This window comes from Phocoena sinus, chromosome 15 (genome assembly GCF_008692025.1).
Source record: "Phocoena sinus isolate mPhoSin1 chromosome 15, mPhoSin1.pri, whole genome shotgun sequence".
Taxonomy (NCBI): Eukaryota; Metazoa; Chordata; class Mammalia; order Artiodactyla; family Phocoenidae; genus Phocoena; species Phocoena sinus.
The window spans coordinates 13,018,784-13,045,495 of record NC_045777.1 but is presented as its reverse complement, the minus strand read 5'-3'; positions in this window follow the sequence as shown (position 1 = coordinate 13,045,495).

The following is a 26,712-nucleotide window of genomic DNA, read 5'->3' as shown; positions in this document are numbered from 1 at the left end:
CCCATTCTGCCACCCGATTCAATCTCTATAGTATTTCTTTCTCAGAATATACCATAATCTGAAGTCATTACCTATGTTCCCTTCTAGAATGTCAGCTCTGTGGAGTCAGGCTTGCTCCTGACCTTTCTCCACTGTATTCTCCAGTGCCTAGAACACCTTGTACATGAATAATAAATACACATTTATTGAGTGAATGTGTGAATGAACAAATAAAGCAAAGGTGCTACCTCTTTCGGGTTGCGTGCGACTTCAAGCAAGACACGCCACCTTGCTAAGCCTCACTTTCCCCATCTGCAAAGTGGTGCTAATTGTATCAAGCTCTCTCCTCAGGAGAGATGGGATTATTTTTCTCTAAAGCTTGTATATAGAGAAGCTCTTGCTGAACCATGTATTTTCACGCAGGGGTTACTGATGCCAATTGACTTAGACTTTTGTATCAGCCCCGCCAGGAAACCCTCCAGGGTGTGCTCACAGGTGAGCAAGTGGTGTCTTGCCCAAGGTCACACAGTGGAGCCTCTGCCAGATAGGATCCTGTGTTGCGCTGAAGCCTGGGATGCTGTTGACTCAGAGGTGTTGATTGAGCACATGTGACGTGCCAGACGCGCATGGAGACGCTGAGGTTACAGCTGTGGATGCGCCAGATCTCCCCTCTGGCCACAGGGAGAAACAGACACCGAACAAGCGCAACGAACATCACACGAAGAAACATTTATGAGCCGTGGGCAAGTGGTTCCAGGCAGGGCATTTCTAGATGACCTCGAGGAAGAGGTGACATTTGGCTGAGTCCTGAAGAGTGGACAGGACTTAGCCAGGGAGAGAGTAGGGAAGAGCCCATCCGACATGAAATAGCACGTGCTAAGACCTGGAATCAAGAGAGAAGTGTCAGCGTGAGGAGGGCGTTTAAACGGGAGAGATAAGCTCACATTTCTGACTTTAAGAAAACCGCTATGTCCACTGAGGGGAGCATGGCTCGAAGGGGGCAGAGGGGCAGCAGAAAGGCCCTGAGGAGGCCCCGGTGATGGTCCAGAGGCGAAATGATGGTGCTTGGGCCAGATGTTAGTAGAATTTGTTGAATAACAGCTTTTTTGAGGTATAATTCGCATACCATAATGGTCACCCTTGTAAGGCACACAATGCAGTGCTTTTGGTAGACTTTTCAGAGTTGTGTGACCATCACCACTACCTAATTCCAGAACATTTTCATCAGCCCCCCGAAGAAACCCTATACTCCCTAGCAGGAGCTCCACACCCCAACCCCCATCCTTAGGCAACCGCTAATCTACTTTCTGTCTCTACAGATGTTCATATAAATGGAATCATATGCCATGTGCTCTTTTGTGACTGGCTTCCTGAGCACAGTGTTTTCAGGGCTCATCCATATTGTCAGCTGTGTTGGTACCGGAACCTTTCTGTGGTGGATAATATTCCATGGTATGCGTATACTACGTATTATCATCAATCCATTCCTCAGTTGATGGACAGTTGGATTACTTCCACTTTTGCTACACTGAATAATGCTGCTGCAAACATTCACCTGCAGGTTTGTGTGTGGACATATGCTTTTCATTCTCTTGGGGATATACCTAGGAATGGAATTGCCGGGTTGTATGGTAACTCTGGGTTGAAATTTTTTTTTTTTTTTTTTTTTGCGGTAGGCAGGCCTCTCACTGCTGTGGCCTCTCTTGCCGCGGAGCACAGGCTCCAGATACACAGGTCCAGCGGCCATGGCTCACGGGCCCAGCCGCTCCGGCGGCACGTGGGATCTTCCTGGACCGGGGCACGAACCCGTGTCCCCTGCATCGGCAGGCGGACTCTCAACCACTGCGCCACCAGGGAAGCCCCTGGGCTGAAAATTTTGAGGGACTGCAAGACTGTTTTCCAAAGTGGCTGTATCACTTAACGTTTCCCCTAGCAATGTATGAGGCTTCCAATTTCTCCACATCTTCACCAACACTTGTTAGTGTCTGTCTTTTTGATTTGAGCCAGCCTAGCCTGTGTGAAGTAACATGTCCTTGGGGCTTCGATTTGTATTTCCCTAACATTTCTTTTTGGCCATTTGTATGGCTTCTTTGGAGAAATGGCTACTCTTCTCTCTCCAGTGGCTGCTGGGCCGCTTATGTTCACAGCTACTGAAGCTGTGAGGCTGTGGGTTTTCAAGGCTGTAACAGAGCTGGGGAGAGGGACGGAGGATGAGGGCAAGTTACAATTGCACAAAGTTTGCTGTTCTTTCGGAGAGCCCGCCATTTTTCTTGACTAAACAAGCCTGTAGCTGTAAGCATTCAGTTACTCTCCAGAGTTCTGAAAAAGTGGATTTGGGGAGCTTTTTCGATCAGCGTTCTCACTGCTTTTGTGGAGGAGTAGGTTTTTGGAGGTACTTGCTCTGCCATCCCAGAATTCTTTCTAATTGATGGATCAATAGGATATGAAGGGCTCTCTATGTATGTGTCAGGCACTTATTTAAGTATTTCATTTGTGTCATGTCCCCATAACCCAAGGAGGGAGGTGTTATTACGTCCATTTTAGGGATGAGTACACTAAGGTGTTAAGTGGTAAGCAGTGGCGGTGGGGGGCCGGGCGGGTGTGTAGGAGGAGACACCAGGCCTCCAGCTGGTGAGCCTACCCTGCCGGCCCCCTCCCCTCCTCTGAGTTCGGGATCCCAGGAACCAAGGCCAGCTCCTCCCCAGGGGGACATTTGCAGCTGGGAAGAACAGAGCAGAATGCTCCCCTCGGAGCATCCCTCACTGCGCTGGGCTGTCTTGACCTTCCCAGGGCGGCCAGTGTGGATCACACGGGTGCTGATGGGGGCGAGGTGCACAGGGCTGACAGATGGGCCTGTGAGTGAGCGACCGAGTCTCTTCTCTGCTTGGGACAAAGCCTCCTTTCCCACCCTACCCCCACCCTAGTCAGCTGCCAGCCAACCCGCCCACTCTTGCATCTGCTGTAGCCCCAGGAGTGTGGGGGGCTGGGTCTGTTGAGAGATTCTGGGGGAGTCTTTCGCTCTGAGGCTTAGGAATCTAATCAAACCTTACTTTGCGAAGAGTTTTTACCCGGGCCACTGATCTACTTGCGGGCACATGTCCAACTTCATCTCTCACCACCATCTCCCTGACTCAGTCTGGCTGCCTTGCTGCTCCCAGAGACAGGCAGACAAATGGACAAATGGACGGATGGATGGATGAATGGACGGATGGACGGGAGGGATGGACGTGTGGGTGGAGGAATGGATGGTTCCACAATATGCTGTTACTGGCCATGTGAGTGAGTTTACCAGACACTTTTTGGAGCGTAGGTTTTGTGAGTAGAGCTGCCAGGCATTGTGCAGACATTCAGCGCCAGTTCCAGGAAGGAGGATCAGGTGAGCGCAGCACGGTCACCAGTGGGGCTTCCCTCGGGAGCAGGGGCAGGTACATCCGGGAAAGACCCTGCCCCAGGAACATGTACCTTGGCGTGGCTTCAGGAAAAGTGACATGGACACCCCTCCTCCCACCATTCCTGTGGAATGAAAAAGCCCAGGGATTGGTCACCGTGCAGCATCAGTCAGGTCTCTGACCTTCGGGGGACTCAGTTTCCCCATGTGTTAAATGGGATTCATAACAGCCACCCCTCCTGCACCCAGAATAGACATGAGAGTGCAGCCAAGTGTGAGGATGTGTGGTGTGGTCCCTGGGACCGGTGGCCCGGATTCAAATCCCTGTTCTGCCTCGTGGGCAGGTACCGCACCACTCTGAGCCTCCTTGGAAAGCTCAGTACTTACTGTCCAGGGCTGTGGGGAGGATTCCGTGAGTGAAAGATGGAAAGCTCTTAGCGCAGGACTTGGCATGCAGGCAGCTCTCAGTGAATATTAACTCACATTATCAGTGCTTCAAACAAGGACTGGCACGTTTCTGGAATGAATTAATTGTACAAACGTTCACAGGCCTAGGAGTTACGTACTATCATTATCCCCATTTTCCAGGTGGGAAAGTGGGGCCCAGAGACACCAAGGAGTTTTGTCTGTCCAGTGGGGTGCAGGGACCCAGCATCCCACAGTCTGCCCAACTCACTCAGGGTGACAGTCTCCTGCCCCACATCCAGTGCAAAGTGGGTCTGAAGCAAGGACTTCCAAAGTCAAGGCCTGGGGTTATCACATGTCAGCTTCTCTCAACTTCCTCTAAAAATACTCTTCCTTTCAAACCCCCCAGGGCCTCTCAGGAGGTGGAAGATAGACTTCATGCAGACGGCCCCAGGCTGGAAGGACTCTCAGAATAGCTGCCCATCCTGCCCTCCCCAGGCCCCTCCAGTTCATCGCCACCTGGTCCCAACCAGGAACCAGCAACCTCCCCAGCTGTGCCTCTTCCCTTCTGGCCTGGAGGGATTTATGACTCCCAGGCCTCCACCGTCTGGCCTTGTGAACAGTTTTGCTGCCACCCCCGGACCTCATCCCTCCTTCCTTCTGCCTCAGGGCTCCCAGAAGGCCACTTAGCCAAAGTCCACATTAATGGCCTCCCAGCTTCAATGGCCAATTCTCTGATTTCTCATAAATCTGCCTGGAATGCAGCCCCCAGACAGTGCTGGGGGAAGGTCATGGGAAAGGACTCAGGAGCCGTGTCCACATCTGCTGCCCCACTTCCCCGAGACCTGGGTTCCCAAGCCACCTCTGTCTTCCCCTCAACCCCAACCTTCTGCCCTAGCCCCTGACTGCACACTGGTGTCACGACCCAGCTTATTCCCACAGAGGGCCTTTGTCCCTGCTGGTCCCTCTGCCTGGTGGTCCCATGGCTGCGTCTTCCTGCTCCTTCAGGGCTCAGCTCACATAGTACCTGTTTTAGTCCATTCTGGCTGCTATAACAAAATATCAGAGACTGAGTGGCTGGAGGCTGAGGAGTCCAAGACCAAAGCACCAGCCCACTTTCTGGTTCATAGATGGCCCTCTTTTCCTTGTGTCTTCACATGGCAGAAGCGGGGAGAGAGCGCTCTGGAGTCTCTTTCATAAGGACACTAACCCCATTCATGAGGGTTCCACCCTCCTGACTTAATCACCTCCCAAAGGTCTCAATTCCTAATACCATCACATTAGGGGAACAAGTTTCAACACATGAATTTTGAAGGACACAGATTTTCAGGGCATAGCGACATCTTCCTGGGAGGCCTTCCCCAAGCACCCTACTGAGAACAGCCCTGTGGTCACATGATCATGTCGTCATCTTCAGAGCACTTCATACTGCTTGACCTTTCTTATCTGTTTGATTCCTTGTTGGGTCTGAACGTCAGATCTGGGAGACAAGGACCTGTCGGTCTAAACGCACTGAGGTCTCCCTTGCATCTCCAACCATGACCGGCACACAGCACATACTCAATGACCATTTGCAGGGGAGGGGATTGATTCATTCACTGAGAATTAATTCCCTAAGAATAGGCTCACCCCAGACAATAATATTTTAGCAAGGGGATAATAATTATAATAATAATCAATACCCAGAGAACATCCGGTCTGTGCCAGTCACTGCTCCGAGGGCTTCACATATGTTATCTCATTTAATCCTCCAATGACGTGATTCTGTTCTGTATTTTTATACCCATTTCCCACCTGACTCTGGCGTTTGTGCTTTGAATGCCGGTGGGAGGTGCCGCCTAGCACTTTCACACTTGGCGTTAAGGGCCCCCAGAAGTTTGCTCCCATAAGCTCTTTCTGGCACGTAAGATACCCAGGACAGGGTCTCTCCTGCAGGCCCACACGCCACTCCTCTTCCCACTGGCTCCCAGGCTGCCTTCCACTTGCAGTAAGACTGAGGCTTGCTTCGGGGAGCCTTCTGCAGCTTAAGGTTAATAATTCTTTAAAAACACACAGCACTTACTATTTGGCTGGCGTCGTGCCAAGCACTTTAGATTATGTTAATTCATTCCACCACAAAACCCCAGAGCAGGTACTGTTATCCCTGTTTGTTTAGATGAGGAAACTGAGGCACAGAGCAGTTGAATATCTGGTCCAGGCTGACATAGCCAGACAGTCTGGCTTCTGACCACTGCTCCAGACTGTCCCTTTGGTGTGGCTGACTCTCATTCAATGAGAAGGGAGGCGGGGACAGTGACAGGGCTGCAGAGGGTGACAGGTTACAGTGTGTAGGTTACGACTCATATGGTTGCCAGTGGCAGGAAGCCATCCCCAACCGGCTTCAGCTAAAAGGAAAAGTCGGACGTTGTGTTGCCTTACTTCAGGCATGGCTGCATCTAGAACCCCAAACAACGGTATCAGGACTAGGTCTCTTTCCTAGTTCAGTTCTGATTACTTTTGTGTTGGCTGCAGTGTCAGGCACCATGGGGTGGCAAGACAGGTGCCACTAGCTCCAGGCTCATTATTAATTCCAGCTTTAAACTCAGCAAGAAGAGAGCCTTTTTACTAATCCCTACAGGGAAAGGCTTGGAATCACCTGCTTTGAATCTGATTGGATAGCCTTGAGTTATGAACCAATCATGATGGTTAAGGGAATGATGCAGTTCTCTGATTAGCTAGTCTTAGGTATTATGTCAACGGCCAGGCGAGTGGAGGCCAGCTCCACCTGTGGCAGAGAGAGGAAAGTGGTCTCTGGGACAACACTCATGCCCTGATCAGGAGAGGGGGAGTAGACGTGGAGGGGGGACACCAGGTGTTCACTGCAGGTGCCATGGCCAGTGTGATATTCACACCAATGATGCAGGAAGTTCTCTCTATTGTGCTTGTAGGTATGGCAAATACCTTACTGTCCGAATTTCAAGAATTCTGTACAGTTGTGATGATATAGACATTTTTCCCCTCTATTCTCCATAGCTGTCTCTGAAGTGAACTACAAAATTGGGTATCCGTGGTCCTTCTGGTAGATGTGTGACTAATAGAGGAACTTCAGACACTGTGACAGGGTGAAGGGAGGAGAAATTCTACAAGAATACTGTGGTTACAATTATGTGACACCATTAGATTGGGAAAGAGATGGATCTGGGTCCTTAGAAGACAAGAGAATAATACTAGCTGACACTGATTGAGCTCTAAGCTATGACAGACACTGTTCTAAGCTCTCCACATGCATCTTCTCATTTAAACTTTCCTATGATTCTTTGCGGCATTAACCTCGTGTTTATGGACAAACACAGGCACAAAAACTTACGTACCGGGGCGTCGCTCGGGTGACTGTTTATGGCTAACATGAGTGATCACCTCCCCACAGCCCTTCCTCTGCGGGAAGCGCTCAGTTTCTCTGGAACTCATCCCAGAGAGAGTTCTAAGCCAATCATGGGATCGCACCCCTTTGCCTGTAATTGGTAGACGTTGACCCACTTCTGACAAATAAGGTGTAAGGGTCATGCTCTGGGGGATTCTGGGGAAATCTTTTCTCCCTGGAAAGACGGGGCTCATAAAGAACGTTTCTTTCTCCCCATGCCTGTGCCTTCCTGCTTTGGATATTGGACACTTGGATACTTCTGTGCACATCTACTGCTACCACTCTGATCTAAACTATCATTTTTGCCTAGAATACTCCAGTCTCCTCACTGGTATCCCTGCTGCCACGCTCACCCATCACCCCCACTGCAGCCAGAGGGATCCTGTCAAATCTAAGTCAGGCCATGTCCCTCCTCACTCAGACCCTCCAGGGACTTCCCATCTCACTCTGAGTGAGAGCCCAACCCCCCATCCCCTACAAGACCCCACTCGACCCCTGTCCCACCCACTCCATGACCTCCTGCCCTGCTTCTCTCCCCCTCACTCGCTCTGTTCCAGCCACTCTGGCCTCACTGAAATCACCAGGCAGCTGTCTCAGGGCCTTTGCATAAGCTGCTCCCTGTGCTGGGAATGCTCTTCCCCAGGAATCCCCTCAGCTCCCTCCGCTGAGCTGAACGGGGAGCCTGGGCGGGGACCCCGATGACTCAGCAGATCTCCTGCCAGCCGTGGCCCTCCTGCTCCAGATTCTCCTTGACGGAGGTGAGGAAGTGTCAGCACCTTCACCAGTTTCATCTCCTGTTATTGCTGCTAAAATCCTCTCACAGGGACAGTGGCTGGGATTTGAGCCCAGGGTTCCAGTTGGGGTGTGGCCTAGGGGCAGGTCCTGGGACGAAAGGGTTGGGGAGGTCGGAGGCTCTGCTCCCTGAATCCCTGCGGCAGTGGTCGGCCCTTCTCTCTTCCTGCCCAGAAGTCCCGAGGGGCCCCAGTGAGGGGCCTGGTCCCACCAGTCAGTCCCCTCCTGGACAGGCCTCAGCCTCTGCCCAGCGTGTGGGGAGGGCCCCGCCCTGTCCTCCCTGCTGTTTGCCGTCCAGCAGTTTCCAGGCCCAGGTTCCCAGGACAGAGCTGCCCCGGAATCCCCACCATGGGGTCCATCCCTGCTGACCAGGGTTTGGCCTCCAGATCTTTCCAGATCCTTTTGGCCACGTCACCCTCTCTCCAATCAAAGCCTATCCATCCTCTGTCCCCCTCTCTCTGGCCCTGCTGAGGGACATGGACATCACAGTGCACGGGGGCCCATGGGTAACGGGCAGCTGCCCCCAGTTCCCTATCTGTGCTTCACCAGAGCCCCCCTTGACTGTGGGAGTGGCAAGTGGGGGTCTTTCAGACACCATGACAGGGCGGGGGATGGGCTGTTCCAGGGACAGGAACACTGCAGGCCAACAGGCTGGAGGAGGGCCAGCCCTGGGGGCCTGCACAGACTTGCCGCTCTCTTTCTTGGCTTTTGGCCCAAACAGCCCTTAGGAAAAGAACGCGGGGTGACCGTGGCAGGTGGGACTTGTTTCCATGGTGTGTGGCTGACACCGGAGGACGATGGAGCTATAGGCTCCTGGGGACCAGCCCGCCTGGAGCCAGGGGTGGGGGAGCTCAGGTGCGGGTGGCAGGGCTGCCCCTCCATCCATCCATCCATCATGCCACCCGCTGTCAGGGAGCTGGCAGGGGTCCTGGCTTCTGTCACCTGGGGGGCTGTGGGAAGGGCTGCCAAGTCTGTGTCCTGGCAGGGCCCAAGCCAGACCAGGGTCCTGTGTGCAGAGCCTCAGCTGTAAAAAGGGGCCCAGGCGACGGTGCCTCCCTCACCCACGAACCGCTTCTCTGTTCCAACTGGGTCCGACTCAGTGGCAGCGGCCCAGAATGTCTGACCCTGCCTGCTGGGCATCAGAGGAAATCTAGCCTCTCTCCTCCCGATTAATAAAGGAGTGGGATCCCCGTGCCTGTCTGGGACCGGAGAGTCGATGTGACAGGCGGTGTTATTTGAACACCTACTGTGTGCTGGGCTTGGTGTTCACATGTGCATGTCACTTCCTTGATTCCTCCCAAGGAAGGGGCACTGTGATCACCAGCTTCCTGTTGTGCAGGCGGAGGTGATGGAGGAGGTGGGGGGCCGGAGGGTTCGCTCAGCCTCACAAGATTCCGGAGCATCAGAGCCGAAGTTTGAGAGCATGGTGTCTGGTCCCAGAATCTTGCTCCCAATCCCCGGGCCTACCCGCCACTCGTGGAATGAGAGGTGCTGCTGCTGAGGGCAGGGTCCATCAGAGAGGGGAGCCTCAGGGTGGGTCTCTCCTGGGGGCCTCCTGGTATATAAAAAATGAAGAAACAGCAAAACAGGGCTGTGAAAACCATGGGCCGTCTGAAATGCTGAGATGGACAAATGAACACATTTCGTGGTGCTGTTCACAGAGTAAGAACCACGTTGATTAAAAACAACCACACCAATTCCAGGTGCGCTCAGGCATGAGGACGGGGATGGAGGGACAGGTGAAGACGGAGAGACGGGTGAAGACGTAGGGGATTTAGCACTTGAGCTCTGCGGCTGGACTTCCTGGGTTCTAATTCCTGGGTAAGTGACTTTCTGTGCCTCAGTCTCCCCATCTGTAGCATGGGCTCACAGCAGCATGTTCCTCACGGGGCTGGTTTGGGGCCTGGCTGAGTGAGCACAGGTAAAGCCTCAGCAGCGCTGGGTCACAGGAACTGCTCGGGTTGCCGCGATGGTTATTCGGCCACACAGCCCACAGTTTGTTTCTCTTTGACTCAGGACGCAGCCTCATTTGGAGGCACCTCCAGAAGTCTAAGATTCACGCCTTTTGTGAAAGTGAAGCCCAGAGCCTGGGATAGGCTTGGGCCCTGGGGCGACCTGCATTCATTTATTTGACAAAGACGTGTCTATCTGCATTTTCCAGCTGAATGCTCCAGGGAAACACTTGTGAGGTTGCTGCTCCCCAAATAACCCGTGATTCCCTTTGAGGAGCTAATTAGGAGGAACCAATGAGGTTAGCTCCAAGGAGGGGTCCATTCCAGACCAAGAGGCGTGGAGATTAGTGGAGGAACACCGCTTGGCTGAACGCAGAGTGGGTGAAGGGTTGTGCTGACCACGCCGCCCCCTGCCCACGGGTGTCACCTCCGTCCGGTCGCCAGGAGCTGCGAGATTGAAGCCTGTGCTGCTCCTGGTGGGCACCCTCAGGGTTGGATGTGGCAGAGGGTGTAGAACACACAGCCCCTGGGCATCTGCACCCTACAGCCTGTCCTAGCCCTCAGGTCACCTCCAGTGCCCCAGGGTGACCTCAGCAGGAACCAGAAATGAGGAGTCAGATGGGCCTTGGTTCGGATTCCAGCTCTGCTACTTACTGGCTCTGTGGTCCTGGGTACATGCATGACCATTCTGAGCCTGTTTCCTCCTCTGTAAAATGGGAATAAATAAAAGCACTTCCCTCCCAGGCCCGCGTACTGCAAAAAAAGAAAAAAAAGTATTCACTGAGTGAACAAATGAATGAATGAATGAAGGCTGACCCTGCACCTGGCCCAAGATATCTGATGTAGATCCCCGTGGAAGATACTAGTACCCTTCTCATAAAGCTCAGAACTTTGAGTGTGCACTGCAGACGTCCAGCCACCTCCCCCTGACCCGAACTGTGGAAGGCACTTCTATCCTTTCCGCAGGCTGGAAATGCCAGAGACTTACCACCCAGCAGAGCAGCTCTCAGTAACGACTCTCAGCAGTTGTTTTTTGCGAAACACAGGTCTCTCACTGTTGTGGCCTCTCCTGTTGCGGAGCACAGGCTCCGGACGCGCAGGCTCAGCGGCCATGGCTCATGGGCCCAGCCGCTCCACAGCATGTGGAATCTTCCCGGACCGGGGCACGAACCCGTGTCCCCTGCATCGGCAGGCGGACTGTCAACCACTGCGCCACCAGGGAAGCCCTCTCAGCAGTTCTTGAACGAATAGCACAGGTCCCTCCCCTCCGCTGGGAACTCAGAGGTATGTGTTCTACTCGCTTGTGTGTGTGTTTCCCAGAGTTCCCTGCTTCCCCACTCTCTTCCCTGTGTTGCCTGGATCACCTTCCAAATAAACCACCCTTGCCCTGGAATCTTTGCCTGATGTCTTCTTCTAGGGAACCCAAACCTGATGATCTCGCCAATTCACCAGTCACTCTCTGTCACATTCCCTGGGCTTATTACATTATAGCTCATATCAAATCTCGAAATCATCTTGTTTATACAGTTGCTGTCTTCTCTCTACTCACCAGCTCCATGAGGGCAGGAGCCATTGCTGGTCCTCTGCTGTGGCACACAGCAGTGTTCAGTATCTAGGGCACACGTGGTTGTTGAATAAATAAATGAATGAGTAAATAAATGAATGAAAGTGTACCCTGGCACCATGATTAGACTCTGCCCAAAACTGACCTGTCTAATTTCTTCCAAATCCTACCATCTCTAGACCTAATCTGAAGAACAGCTTTGTGCCAATGGATGTGTACCATTTCTCTCTAGGTGACACATGTAGTTATCAATAAGGAATGCCCAGGGATGTAGTTCTTTAACCCCAGGAATTCACCTTAACAATGAGAATGTAAAACGATGGTGATGGGGGTGGGGGTGTGTGGATATTTAGGGCATGGAGGCCTGTAAGAGGCATCAAATCACAGAAGTGAGGAGACTTCCCAGATGCGGTGTGGGGTGGTGGAGGAGCTCTGCACAGGGGGTCAGCACAGGACCAGGGCTGTCCCAGCTTAGCCATTGATGTGCATCTGACACTGGGCAAGTCCTTCTGGCTCTTCCTTGGCCTCAGTGTTCCTGTCTGTAAATGGGGATCATAACCCACGCCTCACAGGGGTTCAGACATACCAAGTCCTGGTGCTTTGTAAATTACAAAGTCTTTGCTCACCTAATGGAAGGGACTGTGCACAAGGGCAAAGTAGTTCTGACTATCGCAGGTGGACTGCTTTGGGCTGCAAGTAATAGAAAATCCAACTAGAAGTGCGTTATAGGATAAAGACAATGCACCACCTCACTTTTTATTGTCTGAGCTCCTCCAGGCTGTGAATTTGCTCCCCGGTCTGCTTTCTCTAAGCTCTGAAGGTGGGGGCCTAGCCTGCCTTTTTCCTCTACTCCCCCCAAGAGCATGGGCCAGAGCCTGGCACAGAGAAGACACCCCAAAATGATTCCATCCAAGACCTCAGCTTTTCCTCACAAACATGGTCTGTTATGTTGTGATCTCCACACTGGCAGGTGAAGAAACTAAAGCTCAGAGAAGGTACATGACTTCCTCAAAGTCACACAGCAAATAGAGCACAGAGCCAACATTCCTTATGCTGGGGTCATGCCACAGCCCTGGGCATCCTGCATCCCTGCTGTCTTTCCAGGGCCTTCCTTAGGCCAATTACCCGCAGTTCAGGGAATGTGAGGGTTGACTGCCCCCCTCCCACTCGATTGCACATAATTCTGTGAAGACAGAAGTCTGTCGTCCTCCTTATTTTGATAATTGCACTGAGGACATAAATTCAGCAACAGGCGCTTGGTCAGCTGCCCAATTTTCCTCCTAGGTAGCTAATTTAGGGGGTACACGTGCACATGGGTGATTATTTCCTGATAGTTTATGGTATCAAGGCTCCTTTATTTCCCTCCAATAAATCTAATTTGTATGGATTGGCAGATCAAACAGTGCATTTCCAGGTATTGGGAGGTTGTGAATCATTCACAGCGATTTAGGAAACTTGGGGAGATTAAGGTTTTGCATAATGCGAATCAGGATGGAAACATATTTGGTCTGGCTCGCTGTGGATGCAATTAGAGTGATGAACACCAGGAGAAATTCATTTTCCGGGGACAGAGAAAGGTCTGCTTGGTATGCAAAAAAGCACAGTTACTTGCAACACAAGAGCCGGGAACATGGTTAGCAAAGCACCCAGTGACTGTTTGATTTGCAGCTTTAAAGAATTCAAGGATGAATAAAACATTGAATTAATTGCCAAAGAACTGTCACCAGCCTGCATGAGATCTGAGCCCCTTAGAAAGCACAAAATAACCTGAGACTGGGCCTGTGGTACCCTTATTCATGGCCCCAGAAACTGCATTTGGTTTTTAGTATTTCGTTGGTTCTATCTGGAATTTTCTATCTAGACTCTGCCTCTCTTAGTCCCATCAACCCCATCTCAAGTCCCCTCCTCCAGGAAGCCCTCTCTGCTTATCCCAACCTGCAGGGAATGCTCCTTTGTCTGACCTCCAATGGCCTCATTCATGCAGTAAATAAATATTTACTGAGCACCGGCTATGTGCCAGGCACTCAGGCCTGCCTGTGAGGAGTAAGAGGCAATAAGCAAAACAGAGAAATCAGTGCATTCGAAGATGGCAAGTGCTATGGAGAAAACAAAGCAAAAGGATGGAGAGGAGGGGAGGAAATGTCAGGAGGTGGGGCCGGTTGCTGGTTTAGGTAGGTAGTCAGTTGGTGACATTTATATACAGAGACCTGAAGGAGGTGAGGGTAGGAGCCATGAGAAATAACTAGGGGGATAACTTTCTAGGCAGAGGGGAGAGCAAGAGCAAAGGTCCTGAGGCAGGGGTATTTCTGGGCATTTGAGAAACTGCAAAGACTGGTGTGGCCAGAGTGACTTAGAGGAAAAGTGCCGAGCAGTGAGTCCAGAGAGCGAGCAGGGCCAAGGTCACATAAAGCCCACTGATTCATTCATTCACTCAACAGATATTTCTGAAGCCCTACTATGTGCCAGGCACTTGCTGATCTGGACCCTGGAAATCCATCAGTGGACAGGACAAGCAAGTTCCCTGCTCTCAGGGACTCACATTTTTGGGGGAAACTAGAGAAAAAGTAAATAAACAAATAAAAAAGGTAATTTCACAGTGATCTGGAGACATAAGGTAGAGGAAATGGGCGGGCGGGGATAAGGGCTTCATCACAGGGTGAGAAAACAGGGACTAATGATGGGGGTTGGGGGTGACTTTCCCGAGGGGGGCAGGGAAGCCCCATCCCCACTGACCTCCAGGCGCACAAGCCCAGCAGAATTCTCTCATTGCTCTTGAGTGACCCTTGTCTTCTCCCTAAGCCCGTTTAGCAGATGAGGAAACTGAGGATCCTTCAGGGCAGGGATCCCGTCTTTTGCTTTTTCACCTCTCTACACAGAGTCTGTAGATTTGGGGGAGTAGAATGAACTCTCTTCTCCTTTGTATAGCGCTGGCACGAAGCTCTGGGGAAGTTCTTAGACAAGAAGCATCCTATAGCACCTCTTAACTGGGGATGGCTGTGACCAGACCCGGCCCTGTGCTGGCCACCACTGAGGAGCAGCTAGACCCTGCGTGAGGAGAACCCCGCACCAGGAGGGGGGGGGCCCTTACACTGCAGACACTCTGGGGGTGAGTGACTTTGAGGGCTCTCTGGGAACACAGGCCAGGCCTCCTCTCGGGGACCCGGTGGGCTGGTGGGGGTGCCAGTAGCTGGTTCAAGGTGGCGGGCAGGGCCCTGGCTGCGGTGTGGAGGGTAGAGCCGGCTGTGCCTGGCTCTGCCACCCCGGCTCGAGGTAGGCCGGCAGGAGGCTCCCCTGGCAGCTGCTCTCCGTGGGCAGGGGCCTGCTGGGCTCCTGCCCCCGCCCTCACCGCCTGCACTGCGCTCTCCGTGTAGCCATAGGGATCCCTTTGGAACCTAAATCTGATCTTGTCCTCCCTGCTCAGAACCGCCCGTGGCTCCCACGGCACCCGGGAGCACCCCAGCCTGAGAGGACACACTAGCGACCGCGCCCTCTGAGCCAGGCCCCGCCAGGGGCTCCCAGCACCCTCGAGTTAATCCTCCAACTGCCCTTCAGTGGGGACTGTTGTCATCCTCACCTTCTGGTTGGGGAACCCCCACAGCACTTGAATGAACGAATGAACAGTAGGGTGACCCCCTTCCCCACTGCCCCGGGGTCTTGTGAGGGAGCAGAGGAGGGGCTTGTGATGGGCTCAGGTGGGAGTCCCTTCTTGGGCGCTGCTTCTGCTCCAGCAGAGATGCCCGCTCTGCTCTTCACTATGCCGTGGGCACTGGGTATCCCCTCAAAATGGGAGGCCCTGCCCACACTCACCGGGCCCCAGCCAGTCCAGCCCACTGGGTGATCCCATCCCGTGGCCTCAGAGGCGGGGCTGGGGTTGGGGGAGGGGGAGGAAACAGGTGTGACTTTTCTGGGTAGAGGATGGACAGGGCTGGGAGGGAGCGAGGCCACGGGCGGGAGAAGCACCGACCAGAGGCCGTTTGTCCAGGGGCCACTCCAGGCATCTGGTGTGGACGCGGCTTCGGGTCCCCACTGCCCAGCCAGGCCAGCTTGGTGGACATCTGTCTGGCTGTCTCCCCCCATTTTCATGTGAAAGGCAGGCGGGACATGACACGGGGACTGGGGGCCGCCATCTGCTCGTGGAGCACATTGTGCTGGGACTGCGGGTCCCGCCACAAGGGCGGAGGGTCGAGGATGAGCAGGAAGCCGACAGAAGGCGCTTTCAGGGACGAGGGTGGCTCTGAGGGGCAGGGCCACTTGGGGTCGCTGTCACCATCTGTGCCCGTCCCTCCCAGGTGGTTCTGGGCTAGCTCCTCTCAGATGTCCCCTCCCCGCCCAGGGCCAGGCTGCTCTGATGCAGGGGCTGCTCAACCCTTCCCAGCGGGCAGCCACGGAGCCAGGATCTGCACAGGCTCCCTCTGGCTGTAGGGTCTGCCCACCAGGCCATCCTGCCTCAGTCACTTGGTGGCCAGAGCTGGTGACAGTCCCCAGGAAGCACTTGCTGGCTGCCCCCCTGGGAGTCTCCCTTCAGCACTGACCTGGCCTGCAGCCTGGACACTCCAGCCAGGGGCGGCCCAGGTCAAGGGCGCAGGGAGGGGCTCTCCCAGGGAGTGAGCGGGAGGGGACGGTCCATCGTCTGCCAGCGCCACTGCAGATCCGCGTCTCCGGGAAGGAAGGTCTGCGGTCCCTCCATCTGCAGGGACCGCACACTGGGGCGGGCTCTCCACTGGCTTCAGACGCCCCTGGGCCAGGGGGACCCGCTCCGTCACTGTGGACGCCCCTCTGGGCCGGAGCCTGAGCCCATCTGACAGCGCTGACCTCAGAGTGATTGCTTTTCCGTTTTGGCTGAAACTCGACGGTGCTCCCTCTGGAGCTGCTGCAGGCCTTAGGAGGGGGCGGGCTGCGGGGCGGATGTGCTGCCCACGTGGAACAGAGCCCGAGGGAAGATCTGAGGGGTCTGACTGGTGACCGGGCAGGAGGGGCACCTGGACACGCTCACGACCTTCAGACATGACGGAGGAAGGGACCATTCTCGCTGGGCCCCAGCAGGGCGGCCCGTGTTGATTCTGACGTGCGGGAAAGTGGGCGGGAAATGCCAGCCTGGCCCCTTCCTGCTTAGCTGTCTTCATTTCTCTCCCCTCCACACCCGCCTGAGCCCACTCAGGGGAATGCACACATATTCTGTTTGTAATTGAAAAGTAATTTCATTATCTGCTGAAAATGAGGTTCCAGAATTCGTATTGAAATGAATTCTAGCTGTGTTCTCCAATATCTTTCTTCCCTGCTTGTTAGACAACTGGGTGGATGGAGGGAGAAGAGCCCCGGGGGGAAGCGTGCGGGGTCCTCCGCTCCTTCCTGGCAGCTGCTGCAGCGCCCCAGAGCTGGGGGAGGGGGGAGATGCAGCCCAGGACACCCCCAGACCTGGAGCACCCCGAGGGTCTGAGGGAGACAGCGGAGGAGCTGAGTCACAGCCAGTCTGCAGGGGCCGGAACCGGCTCTGTCCCTCAGCGGCTGTGTGGCTGTGGGGTAGTCACTGACCCCCTCTGAGCCTCACTTTCCTCACGTGGGAAATAAGGATGACTGTGGACTCTCCCTCCTAGGGTTGTGGGAAGGAGCCAACAGCCTCCTTGAGGTCTTGACTCAAAAATCACTTCTGAGTGAGAGTATCCCTGGCCACCCCATTTAAGGTCCCAAACCGGCCCCTTGATACTTCTTCGCCCCTCCCCCGCTCAGTTCTCTCCACGGCCCTGACCCCCATCGGACACACCGTGTGTTGTGCTTCTCTCTCTCTTGCTCTTTGTCTGGCGTCTGCCACGAACAAGTAAAGTCCCTGAATAAAAGGATTTTTGCCTGTTTTGCTCATTGCTTTACCTCTAGTGCCCATAATAATTGCTGGCACATAGTAGGTGCTCAGTAAAGACTCATTTGGGTGAACTAATCAATGAATGAATGGATAGTATATGAATGAATAAGACGTAGAGCCCTCAGAGAGATGCCTGCACATAATAGGCTCCATACCAGTGTTATGATGCTGGTAAAGTAATTAAACAAGGAGGCCCTTAGCCTGAGGTGACTTTGATGTCTTGTCACCCATGTACCAAATGAAAACCTAAGCCAGAGTCAGTGAGCCTGGAATCGGAGAAAAATGAAACCTAAGAACAACCAATCACAACAGCCAACTAGGCTTTCCAATGCTGCAACTGCTTAAGCCACAGCCAATCAAATCACTCCCTTGCTTTGCTTCTGGGTCTTTCCTAGAAAAACCCCTCCCAGCTCCTGTTTGTGAAGGATGCGCTCCTAACTGCTCTTGGGTTCGGGGCTGATGCATTTAATCCGTGTTTGCTCAAATAAACACTTGAAAGTTTTATATGCCTCAGTTTATCTTTCAGCAACGCCAGGGCTCCCACCAGCAGCCTGCTCCCTCTCTATTCATTTTCCTCCCTTCATTTATTGCACGGTTGTCTGCTGACCTCCTCCTAAGTATCAGGTGCTAATTCTAGGCACGTGTGAATACAGCAGTGGGAAAGAAAGCCTTAAATGCCTGCCTTCCTGGAGTTCGTATTTCAATGACAGGAGACAGACATTTAACAAGTAAACAATCGCATATAAAATGTCAGATCGGGATAAATCTTTAAAAAATGTCGGGGCAGGGAGCAGGGAGTAACAGGGGTGCTATTTCAGCAACGGAGGTCGGAGGGGACCTGGGGAAGGTGACCCGGGAGCAGAGACCCGGGGGAGTTGCGGGGAGCCGGGCGGATGCAGGGGCTGGGGCTCCAGGCAGAGGGCAGGGCAAGGTGTGGCACCGCCTGGACAGGCAGAGGGGCTGCAGGGCCAGGTGTCAGGTACCAAGTGGGAAGAGTGGGAGAGGCGAGGTTGGCCCCTGGGGCGTCCTGAGGGGTTTGGCTTTTACTCTGATCAAGATGGGAGCTGGGATATCCCGGCACAGGAGGGACCTGGGTGGGGGACGGGGGTTAAGTCTCCCTCGCGGGGAGCCCAGGAGGAGCCACTGCAGGGTTCAAGGGAATGATGGGGATGGGCCAGGGCAGAGGCGGGGCATTGGGACACGGGGGCGGACGACAGTGCGCACAGCAGGAACAAAGAGGTTGGGGCAAAAAAAGAAAAAAAGCGCTCGTGGCTTCTTGTTTTGTTTTGTATCCTTTTTCTCCTTACAAGACAAATGTGTCCCAGAACCGGAGGATGCCCTTTACACTCATTGGTCAGGTGTCGTCACTGCCCACCAATCACAGACCTGGGGTGGCTCCTGTGACTGGTTGAGCCCCTCGTGATCCCCTGCATGTGGCTCCGGACAGAACCTGGGTGTTGGCAGGGCAGCGGAGAGAGGGCACAGGCAGAGGGAGGCGACCCTGGTGTGGGCTGCAGCCCCAGCAGCATGAGATCCAGGCCCTGCGAGTTCCTGTCTCTGGACTCCAAGCATTTGTAAAGCACAGAGAGTAAATTGCTGCTCCTATTAATTACTTATAATAAAGACTGAAAAGTAAGAATGCCACCTTTGGGGCCCAGATGGTGGCAGGACAGAATCCCAGGTCTTGACTCCCCTGGGGTCCTCTTCCTGTGCCCACCTGCCTCCTACAGAAGCCCCCAGAATGCTCCCCTGGCCCTGAGAGGACGGTCTCCTGGAGGGTCACAGAGGTCTAGCAGGAAGCCTGGGCAGTTCAAGGCTCCCATCGAGCTCTGATCAATACTCTGTCAGCTGAAGCTTCCCGGCAGGGGACTGCTTCCCAGAACTGGGCACTTAGGGCAAGGGCTGTGACAGGCAGGGACACTGGGGACCTGGCTTCCTGGATGCCTTGGTAGGTGGGTGGACACAGGTCTCTGAAAGTGGCTCTGACAAGGGCTTCCCAGGTGCTGTAGACAAATGAGGCCCTCACTCTCCATTCTGTGCTCCCCCATCGATGGCTGAAGGGGTTAGGACCAGTACTCTGGAGCCAGATGACTGGGTTCAAAGTGTGGGTTCACCACTTGCTGGCTGGATGACCTTGAACTTCACCTCTCTGTGCCTCATTTAGCCCAGCTGTAAAATGGGGTGCTACCGGCATCTGACTCACAGGGTTGCTTCGAGGATTAGTGAGTCATTACATGCAAGATGTTTAAAACAGGGCCCAGTCTAAGGTCAGTGTTTTGTGTCCGCTTGTTGTTATTATCATTAAAATTCACTGAATACCTTCTATCTGCCACATCTTGTCCCAAACCCCTGGTCCCCACTCTGGGAAAGCTCACTTGTAAATCAGGCATCCTGGGGGCGGGGGTGAGGGAAGGGGTGTTCTCCGTGGAGAAGGGAGATCCCAGGGCTGGAGTTAGAACAAAATTGGTAACACAGGGCTTTCCCTCATTAGCCTGTGACTCCATCCGCTCATTCAGTCCTGGTGGTGGATGTTGGGGAGACGAGGGTACATGTTGCTGGTGGCAGTGGAGGAGCTCAGGGGTCCCGGGAACTCACCTCTGTCCTCCTCAAGACATGGGATCAGTCATCTCATTCATTTAGAGTTCAGGTTCTGTTGGTGAAGAATCCTGTGCCTGCAGCCAAATGCACCCTCCCCGATACATCCCCCACTGCTACTCTTTTTAGACAGCACTGGCAACACCTCCTCCAGGAAGCACCCCTTGATTTCCCCAAGCTAGATTAGATACCTCATTGTGCCCCACAGCCCCCTGCCCAGCCCCTTCCAGCACAGATCACACTCCCTGAATTGTCCATTTCTAGATGCCCCATCAGACTGAACCCCTTATAGGCCAGGGGTCCCAAGTCAAATATCCACAAGCACCTGCGGGTTATAGGAATAAGTGAAGCTGGGTTGGGAGTGGCTAGGGGCCACGGGTCCCATCCTGACCCCTCAGCTTCAGTCAATCATCGCTGGGCAGGACAATGAATTGAGAGTTACTTACTGGACCCCAAATCTCCTGACTTTTAAAATCTGGCAAGCGATGCCATGTGTGCAGCCCTACGTGTTGCACACCAGGGCTGTGCACGCCCAGAGCTGGTGTCGCCTGGGCACACCTGCCTGGGCCTGCCACTTATTTATGGCTGGCATCTGTCCTGATCTGCCGTGTCTGGGTCTTTACCTGTTGTCTGAGTGTTGAACACTCTCTACCCCTCACACACTCGAGGGCTAGATTTGCCCCTGGGATGCCCAGCCGTGGCCCCTGCACATCGAGCATTCGGTAAATGTAATTGAGTTGGTGGTGGGGCCTGTCACGGGGCACCACGGGCCCCGACACCTGCCAAACGGGGGCCTTGTCCAGGGCCTCCGAGGATTTTCTGCCCGTCTTCTCTCTCTCACTCTGCCATCCCCCACCTCCCTCTCTCATCGGGCACAACTGACACTTGAGCCCCCAAGGGTCAGGGATTGTGGAGTCTGGGCAGACACATGCCTGGGGCCGAGGAAATACCTGGCAGCTGTTGGGCCCCAGGCAGCGGCCGGGGGTGGGGTGGCGCCACCTCTCAGTCTTGGGGTTGGGGGGATGTGGCCTGCAGACCCCTCACTGGATGTGCCACGTGGAGACAGTGTGTGTGCACCCCGGGGCTGGGGCTGGGCTGGGTGCTGGGGACACAAGGAAGAAAGGGACTCTGTCCCCACCCTAGTGACACTCCTGTCCCACAGGTATGAACGTAAGTCAGGCTGTGGGTTGAACGCAGGTCCATACAGCTGGGTGAGCAGGAAATGCATCCTGCCCCTGCCGGGACCCCAACCCCAACCCCCCTGGGGCTCTTGCTAGGGGCTAGTACAGTTCTGGGAGTTGTCAATGACAAAAGTAAAGCGAGCAGGTATGTTTCTGGCTTGTCACATCCCACCAGCGACTCCCCGTTTCTCACACACTCCACATTCCATCCAATCACGCAGGCCTCCTCTTGAAAGTACCCCGAATGCATTCTCTTCTCACCTCTGTCACTGCTGCAGCGCGGGACCAAGCCACTTTATCTCCTTCTGAATAACACTCTTATTGAGCCGTTAATACAGCCAGCAGGTGCATTTCACTCTGCTGTGTCACCTCGTGTAACTGACCAAGGGCAGATGCAGACTCTGCTATCACTTCTGCCTCCACGGGGGCTCCTGGCAGGAGGGAAGGACCAGGACATCCGCTTGTTTCTAAGTGCCTGCTGTGTACCAGGCAGTTTTATACGCATCGGCCCCCTCCACCCTGTGGGGTCGATATTTCCATCATCCCCGTTTCACAGAGCAGCACCCCGAGGCTCGGAGGGGGAGGTCACACAGCCATCCCGGGTCACACAGCCAGTGAGTGCCAGAGGGAGGCCATGCACTCAGGTGTGTTCGGAGCTAAATCCCGGCTCTGCTCACATCTCCGCCCAGCGTCTCCTCCAGGTGTGAGTGGGACGAAGATCCCGCAAGGCCAGGCTCGTCCCCAGGGGGGGCTGTGGGCTCAGAGAAGGTTGCGGTGAGACTGTGAGGGCAGCGTTTGGGGGTTCCCCCCCCATAAGCTCCACTGGAGAGACTCCAGACAAGGAAACTGGACCCGCGCGGAGGACGCGTCTCGCTCACACGTTGACAAAGTGACTCTGTTGCCCTGACGATAAAGTATCAGATGTATCTTTTTACAGATGGGGAGACTGAGTCCTCAGAGGGGAGGCGACTCCTCCGGGTCACACGGCGGCAAGGGGTGGGGCTGGGCTGTCAGGCGGACGGTGCCGCTCCAGTCCATGCTGCAGTGCAGCGGGTCACCTTCCTGCAGGGCGCGGCGGCCCTCGGCGAGGCTGCCGGGCCTGGGGGCTGAGGGGTGGCCCTGCCAGTGCAGCCCGTAGGGAGGACCTAGGTCCAGCCTGCCGTCCCTCCGCGGGTGGAGTCTCGCTCGGTGCAGGCCAGTTCTAGTGACTCTCAGACAGGGGCGGGAGGCAAAGGTGGCTCTCGGGAGCCATCCTTCCTCCAGCAGGACGCCTGCTCGCGCCCTAGCGCGTTTCCTGCTGCTGGACGGCAGGGGAAACGTGAGGGCAGCGCTGCCCTGGCACAGCCGTCGGGGGGCGCCTCACTCCCTCTGCGGCTGCTGCTTCCGAGGCCAGAGATGGACTTTCTCGGGAGGCACAGGGCGAGAGGGGCTCTGGGTCAGGCTCCAGCTCCGACTCCCACCGTCTCGTGACGCCTGAACCCTGCCCCCATCTGCACAGGCGTCCAGGCTGGTTCTCTGCACGACTGAGCCACCACTCAAGTTCACGACGAGCCTGAGCCCATCCCTGGTCCTTGTGCCACCGGGAAGCCCTCAGTGTGGCCTTTCTGCTTTGACCCCAGGACAGGCCCCCCTCCCAGCCCCCAGGTAGTCCGAGCCACCTCACCTCTCCCTGGACCCTGCAGACGCCTCCCCACCGGCCTCAGTGGCCCTCTATAGACCACTGTCCCCACAGTGGTGAGATGACGCTTCAAACATGCAAATCTGACCTTGTCATCTGTCCGCTCACTGCGCCCTGTGGCTCCCCACCTAACTCAGAATAAGTGCCAGGGCCCCGGCCTTGGCTGCAGGCCTGTGCCACCCGTGTCCCCTTTGTCCTCCATGTCCACTCTCCCCGCCTCGCCTTGCTCTGTGACCCGCAAGGCCGGTTGAGGTGGCCCACACCACCGGGCTCTTGCTCTGGCTTTGTGTCTGGTCCGCTAGTGGGGAGCCCCAGCAGGAGGCCAGCAGGACGGGGAGGGTGGTGGTTTGCCTCCCTCCCTCCCTCCCAGGGGGGTCGCCTTGGCCTGGCTGTGCCTGACCTCCTCTCTATTCTTCCACTCCAGGAAGGTCTTGCCTGCCCCAGGGCCTTTGCACGTACTGCGCACTGTATCTGGGATGCTTCTTCCCTGGCTCTTCCCATACTAGCTCCTTCCATCTTTTAGTAGATAGTGGGGCCACAGACTGAACTGGGGAAGACTGCAGGGGTCGGGGGGAAGGGCGGTTTTTGAGAGCAAGAGAAACAGGAGCTTCCCTTCAGCCACATGGACCTGGGGTCAGAATGGACCTCGGGGGAGATGTTGAGTTGGTGTCTGGAGCTCAGCACCCGAAACTATGAGAAGGGTCTGAGCTGAAGGCAAACATCTGGACGGGTTTGCATCCTACAGCATCATCACAGCCTCCACAACCCTCCCGTCTATGGGTGGGTGCCCCTGCTCCCTCCTTGACCTTCAAAACACTGCCTGGTTAATTTCCCTCCTTACTTATGACATCCTAAAATTAACTTTATCCCTTATTAGTCGATGCTACTTAGTGTTGTCTGTCTCTTGTCTGCCATTTTAACCACTGAATCTTAAGGATCTAGTGCAATCCGAGGTACACAGTAGGTATTTGGTAAATGTTGCCTGAAAAAAATTAAATACTTGATGAATATATAGCCTGCACAAACACACACACGTTCATGCCCACACAGACATCCATACACACGTATGCCCCCTCTGGCCTCCTTGCCTGATGGTGGGAATCTTTTGTCCAATTATAGGACACAATTCCCCAGTAGCAGCTTCCACCAGAGCCAGCCAGGAGCCAGTGCCCACCCTGGTCCCCCGCTGACACCTGCTGAGTTAGAACAAGGGCTTCATTAGACTCTCCCTCCTCCAGGCAAAGAGTATCGTCATGCCTCCCTCCATGGATTTAGGCTCTGTCTTTTCAGTCTCCAGTCCAAGAATGTCTGGGGAAGATTTATGGAAGAAACAACAGAGTGAAACCTGAGTTCCTGAGAGCTCGGGGATGTCAACCAGAGCATCTTGGGGGGGAAGGAAACCTTTCCACAGTGGCAACTGTCACATGGATAATGTCAAATGGTTCCCTGGGGAAGCTCTGCCCCCATCTCCTCCGTCTCCTGAGGCCCCACTTGCCCTTCAAGGCCTGGCCCAGTGCTGCCTCTTCCCCCAGGTCTGCTCTGCAGTTCCTGGTTCACAGGAATGGGGGTCTTCTCTGAGCCCCGAGGCAGCCCTGCTGGCCCACTCACTGGGGCTTTTTTTCCACTTAAATGTCCTCCCTCCTCCCCGTGCTCTGTCCTTGGACACTGCCTCCCTCCAGGGTCATCAGAAAACTACTCGCGCCCACCAAAGGCCCAAGGTCCTTCTTGGAGGTTGTTTTCTAACCAAGGGCTTAGCATCAAACAAGTCGCAGATAGGACCACGTTGTGTCAATTTGCCTTAAAGGCAAAGCTACAACTTTGAACCTCTGTAAATATTGAAAAGGAATAAAATTATCCTCCAAACCTTATAAAACACTTATTGTATCAAGGGCCCCGCGGTATGATAAAAATATGCACAAAAAAGATAACTTTCTGGAACCATAAATATGACGCACAATTGACATACGGGCCAGAACAGACCTTAAACCTTTTATTCACGTGCGTAAATCCTTGTCTTTCTAGAGTTTAGGAGGCTGTTTGGAATGAGTTATCTGGCCCAAGAGCATGACAAAAGCTGATTCAAAGCCTGGGCTTTGGAGTAAGTCAGGGTGTATGTGGGGTCAGGTCCAGGTTTGACCTTAAGGGCTGCGTGACCTTGGGAAAATCACCAGAGCCTCTGCTCTTCAGATTCCTCCACTGGAGGAAATGGAAGCAGTAGCAGTTGTTTTAATTTTAATGATAATAAAAAGTAAAATTATCTCCAATTAAGAAAAAGGAAAGAGTGGCAGGATCCTCCCCCTGGGGTTGTCCTGAGGATTCAGTGAAATCACATCACACACGTGGGTGGCTGACTCAGGACCCCGTAGATGCTCCTTAAATCAGAAGCCTTCCTGTTAACTTGGCTGTGAGGGTCCCACTCCAGGGATCTACCCCCCCAACCCCCGGCACTGCCACACTCCCAGGCCGAGAGGCCTTGGTAGATATTCATAAATATCAGAAACAATAAAAATACGCTCCTAGACATATATTTATATAAAGAGTATATTGATTACACAATGGGCCCTAAGGCAATAAAAATTACATAGAGCAGATTAAAAATACGACTCTCTCTGGCCCATAAATTTGACCTACAGCTTGCACACGAGCTGAAGAAGACATTAAACATTTCATCAACGCTCGTTTGTGGGGCTTCCGAGACTGTAGAACAAGGTCCCCGTGCACTTGTCTGTCGCCCCCACTCTGATTTACTTTTCTGGAATTTAGAATTTACCCTGCCGCTCCGCCCCCAGGGGTGCTTCCCATCTGCTCAGGACTGAAGGGAATCCATCCATTCACCAGATGTTTGTGGAGCACCTGCTCTGTGCCAAGCAAGGTTCCAGGCACTGGGGATAAAACACTGAACAACAACAACACGGCAGATAAAAATCACTGCACTCTTGGAATCTATAGCCTAATCGAGTGAGGTAAAGACAAGAGGGAGGAAGGAAAGATGGACATTTGGGAGGGAGGGAGAGAGGAAGGGAAAGTAAGCTCCATTGTGTTGAAGGTTTGCTCCACGCTGGGATAAACGCACTCCTCATGCACTATCTCACTGGGAGTTCCCAGCAACCCATTAGGTGCAAGTACTGCGTGCTCCCCATTTTACAGATGTGGAAACTGAGGCCCGGGGAGGTCAGAGACACCCGACTAGGGAGTGGTGGAGACAGGAATTGAACTCAGGCCCGTCTGGATTCAAAGCCTCTCACAGGTCTGGAATAAATGGATGAATTCCAACGTGAAGGAATGAGTAAGTGCAGAAACAAACACACATCACCCCAAGGTCCCTGCAAGCAGGGATCCCATGAGCTTTTCAAAACCCACAGAGAGTCCAGGCCTCTTTCTACCTCCCCTTACCTACTTTCTAATTCCCAAGAATTATTCAGGAGCAAGGTCAAGACACCTCATCCGTACCCCACCCCAAACCTCCTTCCTAAAGCATTTTGCCTGGATAATTGTGGTATCCACAATTATCCAACACTCTGCCTAATTCTGCCCTCCCCACCCCCTACAGTTTATTCTCTACTCACAGCCACAGGGATCCATCGAAAATGCAAGTCAGGCTATGCCTCCCCTGCCCAGAGCCCTCCATGGCTCCCACCTCACTCACAACAAAAGCCAAGTCTCCACAAGGGCCCGCAGGGCCCACACATCCTTCCTCATGCCCCTGCCCCTCTGACTCCAGCTCCTAGAACGCTCCCCTCACTCCCTCTGTTCCAGTCACACTTCCTCCCATGCACCAGACATGCTCCCCCTTTGGAAAGTTTGTCCTTGCTCTTCCCTCTGCCTGGAAAGGTCTTCCCCAGTGTCCTCTGGCCCCCTCCATCAGCTCCGCCAGGTCTTTGCTTACATGTCTCCCCCTCTGTGAAGCCGGCCCTGATCTCC